At 37.4% G+C, this 10,790-nt stretch overlaps 1 long non-coding RNA gene across 1 annotated transcript in view; it reads right to left on the bottom strand.

The window, feature by feature from the left end:
• Window positions 1-421: 421 nt before the first annotated feature.
• Window positions 422-10,790, bottom strand: part of LOC138443485 (uncharacterized) — a 443,619-nt gene continuing 433,250 nt past the window's right edge. The window contains exon 5 of the long non-coding RNA XR_011258170.1: window positions 422-1,869. This is a non-coding gene — a long non-coding RNA (uncharacterized lncRNA). The remainder of the gene's footprint in view (window positions 1,870-10,790) is intronic.

The raw sequence follows: 10,790 nt of genomic DNA, 5'->3' as shown, positions 1-10,790 counted from the left end.
CTGGAATTCCATTACCTCCACTAGCTTTGTTCGTAGTGATGCTTCCTAAGGCTCAGTTGCCTTCTCATTCCAGGATGTCTGACCTTAGGTGAGTGATCACACCATCATGACTATCTGGGCCATGAAGATATTTTTTTGTATAGCTTTTCCAAGTATTCTTGCCACCTTTTCTTAATATCTTCTACTTCTCTTAGGTCCATACAATTTCTGTCCTTTATTGTGCCCATCTTTGCATGAAATGTTCCCTCGGTATCTCTAAGTTTCTTGAAGAGATCTCTAGTCTTTCCCATTGTAATGTTTTCCTCTATTTCTTTGCACTGATCACTGAGGAAGGCTTTCTTATCTCTCCTTGGTATTCTTTGGAACTCTGCGTTCAAATGGGTATATCTTTCCTTTTCTCCTTTGCTTTTCACTTCTCTTCTTTTCATAGCATTTTCATAGCTGTTTCATAGCAGTAAGGCCTCCTCAGACAACCATTTTGCCTTTTTGCATTTCTTTTTCTTTGGGATGGTCTTGATCACTGCCTCCCGTACAATATCATGAACCTCCATTCATAGTTCTTCAGGCATTCTGTCTATCAGACTAATCTGTTGAGTCTATTTGTCACTTCCACTGTATAGTTGTAGGGAATTTGATTTAGGTCATACCTGAATGGACTAGTGGTTTTCCCTACTTTCTTCAATTTAAGTCTGAATTTGGCAATAAGGAATTCATGATCTGAGCCACAGTCAGCTCCTGGTCTTATTTTTGCTAACTGTATAGAGCTTCTCCATCCTTTGCTGCAAAGAATATAAACACTCTGATTTCGGTGTTGAGCATCTGGTGATATCCATGTGTAGAGTCTTGTGTTGTTGGAAGAGGGTGTTTTTTTATGACCAGTGCATTTTCTTTGGCAAAACTCTATTAGCCTTTGCCCTGCTTCATTCTGTACTCCAAGGCCAAATTTGCTCAATACTCCAGGTATTTCTTGACTTCTTACTTTTGCATTCCTGTCCCCTATAATGAAAAGGACATCTTTTTTGGGTGTTAGTTCTAAAAGGTCTTGTAGGTCTTCGAAGAATTGTTCAGCTTCTTCAGCGTTACTGGTTGGGGCATAGACTTGGATTACTGTGATATTGAATGGTTTGCCTTGGAAATGAACAGAGATCATTCTGTTGTTTTTGAGATGGCATCCAAGTACTACATTTTGGACTCTTTTGTTGACTATGATAGCTAGTTCGTTTCTTCTAAGGGATTCCTGCCCACAGTAGTAGATATAATGGTCATCTGAGTTAAATTCACCCATTCCAGTCCATTTTAGTTCACTGATTCCTAAAATGTTGATGTTCACTTTTGCCATCTCCTGTTTGACCGCTTACAATTTGCCTTGATTCATGGATGTAACATTCTGGTTCCTATGCAATATTGCTCTTTACAGCATTGGACTTCACTTTCATCACCAGTCACATCCACAACTGGGTGTTGTTTTTGCTTTGGCTCCATCTCTTCATTCTTTCTGGAGTTATTTCTCCACTGATCTCCAGTAGCACATTGGGCACCTACCGACCTGGAGAGTTCATCTTCAGTGTCCTATCATTTTGCCTTTTCATACTGTTCATAGGGTTCTCAAGGCAAGAATACTGAAGTGGTTTGCCATTCCCTTCTCCAGTGGACCACATTTTGTCAGAACTCTCCAGCATGACCTGTCCATCTTGGGTGGCCTTACACGGCGTGGCTCGCAGTTTCAGTGAGTTAGACAAGGCTGTGGTCCATGTGATCAGATTGTTTAGTTTCCTCTGATTGTGGTTTTCAGTCTGCCTGCCCTCTGATGGAGACAGATAAGAGGCTTATGGAAGCTTCCTGATGGGTGAATCTGTTTAATCCAATTTTCTGTTGAGAAAAGGAAAAATACTTAGAAGGGGTTTTGTTTAAAACCCTTTGAATCACAGCAGACAGGCATCTTTCTATTCTACTTCTCCCAGATATTTTTCTCATTACATGTCCTTCTGCTACATGAAACATGAAATACTTGACTTTATCTACACTATATTTATTTTACAGAGTTTTAACAGTATTTACTGAGAATTTCAGAATAAAGTTCATATATAATCCCACGTTAGGCATAGTTTTTGAAAGTGTTTTTACATGGTAATTGGTAAATTTACTTCTGTGTTTTACTCTTGCCATTGTATTCACTCATTCAATAAATATTATTGAATGTCTACTGTTGGTCACGCATTATTCTAGATATTAGAATACATCACTGAATAAAACAAACAAAATTCCTAATTGCATGGAGCTTGTGTTCTATTGGGGGAGAGAAAAATAAAAGTAATAAACTGAAAGCTAAGAAATTATATATATATACATATTTTAAAAAAGAATAAAGCCTGGTAAGAAGGGTTTTCAGTGACAGCTGAGATGGTGTTGGTTTAGTCGCTAAGTCGTGTCCGACTCTTGAGACTCCATGGACTGTAGCCCGCCAGGCTCCTCTCTTCATGGGATTTCCAGGCACAAGCACTGGAGTGGGTTGCCATTTCCTTCTCCAGGGGGTCTTCCTGACCCAGGAATTGAATCCAGGTCTCCTGCACTGCAGGCAGATTCTTTACCGACAGCTATGAGGGAAATGTTGTTGACAATTGAGGAGGAGGATAAAATTTAAAATAATATATCTAGGGAGTCATCCTTTAAAAGTGACGTTAGAGAAGACTTGCAGGAGGTGAGTTAGACATGTGGATACTTAGGGAAGGCAACTTCCAGACAGAGTAAATAGTTGGTGCCAAGGAATCCTTAGATGGGGCCAATGGCCCCATTTGGTGCCAGTGACCCTTTAGTCAGGGCCATGTCTGAGGAACAGTAGAGAGGCCAGCGTGACTGAAGCAGAGTGACTGACAGAGAGGGAACAAAACGATGATGTCCAAGAAATACTGAAGGTGAAAACATGTAAGGCATTGTAAGTTATCACAAGGGCTTTGGCTTAACTACTATGTGATGTTGGACAAGTGTTTAATCGTTATATGGCTCAATTTAATCTGTGAAAGGAGGAACAACGGACCCAAAAGAGAAATATATCTAATAAACGAATAATGGAATGGAAATGAAAAAATAAAAGTAATATTAAATAAAGCCAAATAAAAGGAAAATGGAACAAAAAAGATGGAACAAAGGGAAAACCAATAGTAAGATAGTACATTTAAACTCAACCACAGAGTGGATACATGTATATGTAGAGCTGATTCACTTAGATGTACATCTGAAACTAACACAACATTGCAAACCAACTATACTGCAAAAATTTTTTAAAAACTCAAACAATATGGAAAGATAATTACATTAATTATAGATAATCTAAATGCTTCAATTAAAGAGCAGATTGTCAGATGAATAAAATACCAAGACACAACTGTGTATAAGAATCACACCTTGAATATAAACTACAGAGAGGTTAAAAGCAAAAGAGTGGAAAAGTTTTATCATACTAAATTCAATTTTTAAAAGTTGGAGTGCTGTATCAATAGCAGAAAAGTAGATTTTAGAGTAGAAATTGGGGCAAATACAGTTAGGATTGCCATGTTTTATTGATGTATTGAATCCTTTTGTCAAACCACACTCATTCTCTTTAAAAAAAAAAAAAAATTCCTTTGGCTGCACCAGGTCTTAGCTGGAGCATGTGGGATCTAGTTCCCTAACAGGGATTGAACATGGGTCTCCTGCATTGGGAGCAGGGAGTCTTAGTCACTGGATCACCAGGGAAGTCCCAGATATCCATTCTTGATAAACAAAAAATGCTCAGCAAATTAAGAATAGAAAAGAACTTCTTCAGTTTGTTAAAAGGCTTGAAAAAACTCACATCTAGCATCATACCTGTTGGTGAAAGATCTTGTAAAATCAAGAACAAGGAAAGGATTTCTCCCCTCACTGATTCTATTCATACTATATACTAAGGTCCTTACTGATAAGAAAAGAAGAAAAAAAGAAAAGGTAGTTTAGAAATAAAACTTTCTTTGCAGAAAATATAACCATCTATATGAAATATTTTAGTCAATATAAATGTATTTATGTATACTAGAAATAAAACAATTGGAAATTTCAATTTAAAATATTTACAATATGAGAAAAATGTAAAATACTTAGGGATAAGTTTTATAAAAAATTTATAAAAGGATACCTTTTATAAAAGATATATAGAACTGTATGGTGAAAACTACAAAATATTGCTGAAAAAGTCAACAATTAGTAAGTGTGAAGATAACTCATTCTTCAGATTGTAAGACTCAGATATACAACATGTTAGTATGTTAATTCTCCCCAAACTGAGGTATATATTCAGTGTAGTTCAATTCAAATTCCAGTAAGAACTCTCATAAATTACTAGTAGAAATGTAAAATAGTACAGCCACATTGAAAGACAATTGGGCAATTTCTTATAAAGTTAAATGTAGACTTACTATATGACCCAGCAATTACACTCCTAGGTATTTACACACGAATTGAAAATTATATTCTCACAGAAGTGTGTAGCAGCTTTGCTTACAATTGCCAAATGCTGAAAGTAACCAACTCAGTAATAAACAATTCAATTTCAAAATATTAATAGTCAAAAAACCCCACAAAGTTTACCCAAATATATGTATGGATGCCAAATAAGCACATGGAAACATATTCAATATCATTAGTCATTAGGGAAATGCAAACTAAAGCCATAATCAGATACCAATACACAACTAGTAGAGAAGCTAAAATTTCAGATACTAACACTCACTGTTAAATTTGGCAACAAAGTCACATACGTGGCTGGCAGAAATGCAAACTGATTAACTACTTTGGAAAACAGCAGTTTCTTATTATCATCGTGAACATCTGCTACAAAGATTTGTATAGATATATGTTTTCATTTATCTTGGGTAAATTCACAGGAATGGAATAATCCAGAGGACTTTCTTTTTTAAAAAATAATATACATGTATATATTATTTAAATTTATTTATTATATAAACAATTTTATTTTATAAAATTTATATATTATTTAATTTTATTTATTATATAAATACATTTTTTTATTCATTATTTTGGCTGTCCTAGGCCTTTGTTGTTGCAGAGGCATTTCCCTAGTGTAACAAGCACAGGCTCTCTAGTTCTGACTTCTGGGCTCAGTAGTTACAGTTCCTGGACTCTGGAGCACAGGCTCAACAGTTCTGGCACAGGGGCTTAGTTGCTCTGCGGCATATGGGATCTTCCCAGACTAGGGACTAAACTCTTGTTTCCTGCATTGGCAGGAGGATTATTTACCACTGAGCCACCAGGGAAACCCAGAGGACTTTCTAAGTAGTGGATAATGAACTACATCAGGCTTTCCAGGTGACTCGGTGGTAAAGAATCCACCAGCCAAACAGGAGATGCAGGTTCAAACTCTGGGTAGGGAAGACCCCTCCCTACAGAAGGAAATGGCAACTCACTCCAGTAATCTTGCCTGGGAAATCCCATGGATAGAGGAGCCTGGCAGGCTACAGTCTACAGGATCACAAAGAATCAGACTCGAGTTAGGAACTAAATTGCAGCAGCAATGAACTACATGGTAGTGCTAAGAAGAAGGATACTTCCCCAGAATTTTCGAGTGATAGAAAAGAGGAGAGCTAAACAATGGAAGCAGGAAAGTGAATGGTGTTACCGTCAACAATAGGAATGGTCAAAGAATTGATGAGGAATGCTAGTAAGGGAACACTCCAGTTCCCTGGCAGCTCAGCTGGTAAAGAACCCTCTGCAATGCAGGAGACCCCAGTTCAATTCCTGGGTTGGGAAAATTCCCTGGAGAAGGGATAGGCTACCAACTCCAGTATTCTTGCCTGGAGAATCCCCATGGACAGAGGAGCCTGGTGGGCAACAGTCCACGGGGTCACAAAGAGTCAGACACAACTGAGCGACTAAGCACAGCACATAGAAAGGGAACAACTCTGGAAGTAGGTAAAATAAAAGGTTCTATTCTCTCATACTACAGGGTTATGACACTTGAAAGGGACTGGGAGGAAGAGCTGACTTAGATAACTTGCAGGTCCACAATCTTTCCAAATAAGGGACAATAAGCAATCTCATAAATATAGCAGAAATGTAAGCACCCACAAAAGACCTGAGCATTTATCCTCCAGATCAGGATGCATAGCATTCAACACTCTCTGAATCTAATGTGGTTCCAAGAGCTCTAGTTGCTACAGAGAAGCCTTTCTGGGTCGAGCTAGTCCTAGATGCCTAAGGACACACAAAAGCAGTGAGTTGTGTGATAGGACTAGGCACATGTGGGAAATAGTAACTTAACAGACTAGAGCATAAGGTGTGTGAAGAGGAAAATAAGATCGGAGAAGCAAATTAAATTCAGGCTCAGAAGGGCCCTGAATGTCCTCCTTATGATTCTAATTCTATTGTATATTCGGTGCTTAATTCTAGAATTTCACAGTTGGAAGAGTAGAGGACATTTGGTTAATAAATATACCACTGCATGGTCAAAACATTATATAATTAGCTGTGTCTAATTATTTTGGGGGCTCATAGTGCTGCTGACATTCGTTACAGGTTGAAAGTGCACTAATTGGTGTTTACTGGAGGGAACCAAAAACTGTGGCTCCATCTTCTATATACACCAGGACCTAGGTTACTAGCTACAAATGATTCCAAAGAGAGAACTCTGCCCCCTTCATGCCTTTGCTCATACTGCTTCCTTTGTTATGAATATGTGTCTCTCCATACTCATATCCTATGATTTAATGGTTAAGGGAAAGGACTTTAAAGTCAAAGGGTATCTGGTAACATAAGAATTCAGTAAATGTTAGCTGTTTCTATTAATACCCACCCTTTAAGCTCAAATATCAATCTCTTGATAGTTTTCCTTTTATGCCCTGCATCTCTTTTTCTCCCAGGCCATAAGGATTCTTTCCGTCTCCCCCAAAGCCATATCACTCTGCCAATGTCTACTTTTCGTTGGCGTTCTAACATACTTTCATTAGTCCCCTAGCTAGATGGTGAGTTCCTTGAAAGCATGTCCTTATCTGTCTTGCCTTCACGTCCCTCACTGTGTCTGAGAGGACACCTTACAGTTGGTGTTACAGTAAAGCATGCATTGATGGTAATGTCATAAAAAGGTATCACTTAACTTTTAAAGATATTTCCTACTCTTTGCATAAAACTTGAAATTTGGTAATATAAGAAAGCTAACATATGATCATTATAAAAGTGTTTTTGAAAATATCAAGGTACTAATATTTGAAGCTAATCTGCCCTCTTCATACTGAGATAATCAAAAGAAATAATATATATAAAGAAATCTGCACATCCATGAAGTGTATGACAGTTATACTGATCCAGAAGAAATGACAAGAAGCCATTTTGCTTTTGTTTTCATTTTGTTTTTGCTAAAGAAACATGATATTCATCAGCATAATTTTATGTGAGATAATTTTAAGAATCTCATATTCTTAAAGAAAGCCTTAGTTATTGTTTTTTCTTTATTCTAAGTTACAAGAGGAAAAATTTATTACTAATTTCTCAGTTATTTCATTATGCCACACTAATAAAAAAAAGTCTTGACATCTCCATTGTGTTTAGAAAATATCATGTAACTTAATAAATAATTTTCACTAAAGTGATTATTTAGTTAAAAAATAGAAAATATAGAGAGAGCTTCAGTCGTATTTTCCTGGAGCCATATAATAAAATAATTATGCAATTAGTAATAAACAGGGTGCAAGAATGACAAATGTCTTATTTACAACTTGGTGAATAGAAGCACATCACTTGTGCTTTTTCCAAGTGAACACAATCCTATGGTATATTAATCAAAGGGGCTTTTTTATGCCTCTGGCGGCAGTGTTTTAAAGTAAACCCTTAATATCAGATCCCAATCCCCAGTTTCAATTTGCTTTCAATGGAAAGGACATTAGAGTTTATAAAATACTCCTTGATTACTTTTTTGAAGGCCTGAAATCTTGACATGTCCGTGACTTGCTCGCACTGCATCAATATACAGTGGTTGAAAGAGCAATACCCATCGTGAACATTGCCACATTGACTTATAGAATCATGCCCTTGAGAAAAAGCCAGAGAAAAAAGGAGCACCAGGCAGTGACAAAAATGAAATAGAACTGTCATCTGGCAGTTCTTCATAGTCCGTCAAGGAAACTATTAAAGATGTACAAAGAGCCAGAGAGTGCTTGGGCAAAGGTTGTTAAACCCGCACTTCAAGGGCAGGTCACTGCAGGATGCTCAAGACTTAGGGAAAAGACTAGCTAGCACTCGCTGAGGGGGCTCTGGGGCAAAAAAAATGAAGCTTTCTGTCCCGAGGCAGCTGGAGATGAGGAATCTAAAATCAATCGAAAATTAACTCCTAAGTGTACACTTTTTCTAGTAGCAGATATTATGGAGATTATTTTTGGTCTGGCTAGGAATATTATTATTAAATGCTATCCTGGTGTCGCTTAACCCAGGTTCAAATGATCAGTCTGCCCAGCTTGCAGCACCTTTGCCAAATTATTTAGCTTCCCTGAGCCCGTTTCCTCCTTTTCACACACTGGAAGCATGAGACTAGAGCTTGTCCTTTGCCTCCTTCATCATTTGCACTTGCTCTATTTTTCTTATCCGGTGTACTGCTACTTATTCTGTGCTCCCCTCATTTTATAGTTTCCTAAGTCCTAGATCCGATAGATCAGATTTGCTTTACTGGTCAACTATTAGTTGGTCCAAAGAAAAGTAGCTGGTCAACCGTGCCCCCTCCCGCCCCCACCCCACCGTGCCCCCTCCCGCCCCCACCCCCACCCCCACCACACACACACTCTGCCCGAATGTCACGCATATCAGCTTTCCGGAGGGAATGGAATTGGACCTGAAGACTTTGTTTATCCCTCCAATTATTCGAATGTCGAATTTCACCTAGGAAAGGAAGTGCAAAGGATGCCACATCCTAAATGAGAACTATCTGGAGAAGGTTAGGCATTTCCCCTCTCTTCGTATCATTCAACATTCATCCTTATCACTCAAAAATAGAATTGGAGAAATTATCTAAAAATGGAATAGGCTCAAATATCACATTGTATAAAACACTGCTGACAAAATTACCGTGTCCCTAAATCTCATTATGATTTGGGTTTAAAATTAGTAATAAGACATCTTGAATATGAAAGGCAATAGGAAAATACACTTCAGTTTATAAAAATCAAAATTTAGCTTCAATCACATGTAGAAATTAAATCTCTAAAGTGATTATGGGGATAATGGTAATTCAAATTTTATTCTATTTTTGGTGTTTAAAAATCATACTTTTATGATGATTCCTCCATTCATTCTAATGGAGTTTTCGTCTTCAGCTACCACTGCAGTTTAGGGGTCTATTTTGGAGGTATTTCTTTTATAATTCTCATATTTTAAAAGTGTATTATAGACTTTTAATAGTGTAAGTAAACTATGGACTTATAGTAATAACGATATTTTCAGCCCCACTAATCTCTCATGCAGATGGGACATATTATTTTATTCTAGGCTTCTAGAATACTTCTTTGGCTAGACCAAATATACACTATTTCAACCCAAAAGATTTTATTTCTCATAACATTAGAAGGTATGTTATAGAATTCAATTTATAAACTTGGCTACAGTCATAACTACAATAAATAATTCCAAAAACATCAGTTACAAAAGCATAATATAAAATGAGTAATTTCCTGCTGAATGGCAAATATAGAAATTTGCTGTAGAAGCCAATTTTTTTGGACAGATCATCAGGGGGCCGTCACCACAATTGTCACTAAATACTTTTAGCAGTGACCCAAGGCTTCTGCATTTATGAGAATGGCTTCTTGCAAAAGAAATTGATTCTGCACTCTGGAAATTTACTTTTCAAAGGAGATGAGAGACAATAGGCATGGATAGCATTTAATTCACATATTACAGTTTCAGGGTTTTTTTTGCATGGTAGTGCTTTTAAATATGTTCCCTTTTTTTCATCCCCCAGTTAAAGCACTCTATAAATTATTTTTCTGCTAAAACAATATAGAGCAGATTATTTCTGACTTGCATTGTGACCAGAAAAGAGGGCCAAGTACATATAACAAACTAGCAAAACTATAGAGCCATTGTTAATTTCAATGATCACTTAATATTGAAGCTCTGTATTGGTTAACAATCTTACCCAAATCTGCACTATGCTAGAAATAGTATGTATATGGTAATAATCATAACAATGAGGATGAGGAAGAGAAGGAGGAGAAAATCTAATATATACAGGACAGGTATTCAACATACATCAGTCAGTTCAATCACTCAGTCGTGTCCAACTCTTTGTGATCCCATGGACTGCAGCACTCCAGGCTTCCTTGTCCATCACCAGCTCTCGGAGCTTACTCAAACTCAAGTCCACTGAGTCGATAATGCCATCCAACCATCTCATCCTCTGTCATCCCTATCTCCCACCTTCAATCTTTCCCAGCATCAGGGTCTTTTCAAATGAGTCAGTTCTTCATATCAGGTGGCCAAAGTATTGGAGTTTCAGCTTCAGCATCATTCCTTCCAATCAATATTCAGGACTGATTTCCTTTGGGATGGACAGGTTGGCAGCAACAGTGGCAACATACATGCTATATTTAATTTTTATAAGAACTCTATGTGAGAGAGACTATTATTTTCCCCTTTTCACAGATGAAGAAACTGAGGCACAGCCAATAACCTGTGTGAGGTTCTGGTAAGTAGCAGAACCAGGATTTGAACCCTGAGCTATTCGACTCCAGAATCTTTGCTCTCGATTCTTACCTTTACAACTTGAAGATACAAGAAAT

This window comes from Ovis canadensis, chromosome 7 (assembly GCF_042477335.2).
Source record: "Ovis canadensis isolate MfBH-ARS-UI-01 breed Bighorn chromosome 7, ARS-UI_OviCan_v2, whole genome shotgun sequence".
Lineage (NCBI taxonomy): Eukaryota > Metazoa > Chordata > Mammalia > Artiodactyla > Bovidae > Ovis > Ovis canadensis.
Note: the sequence above shows the minus strand (reverse complement) of the source record. Positions and strands in the feature narration are given on the sequence as shown.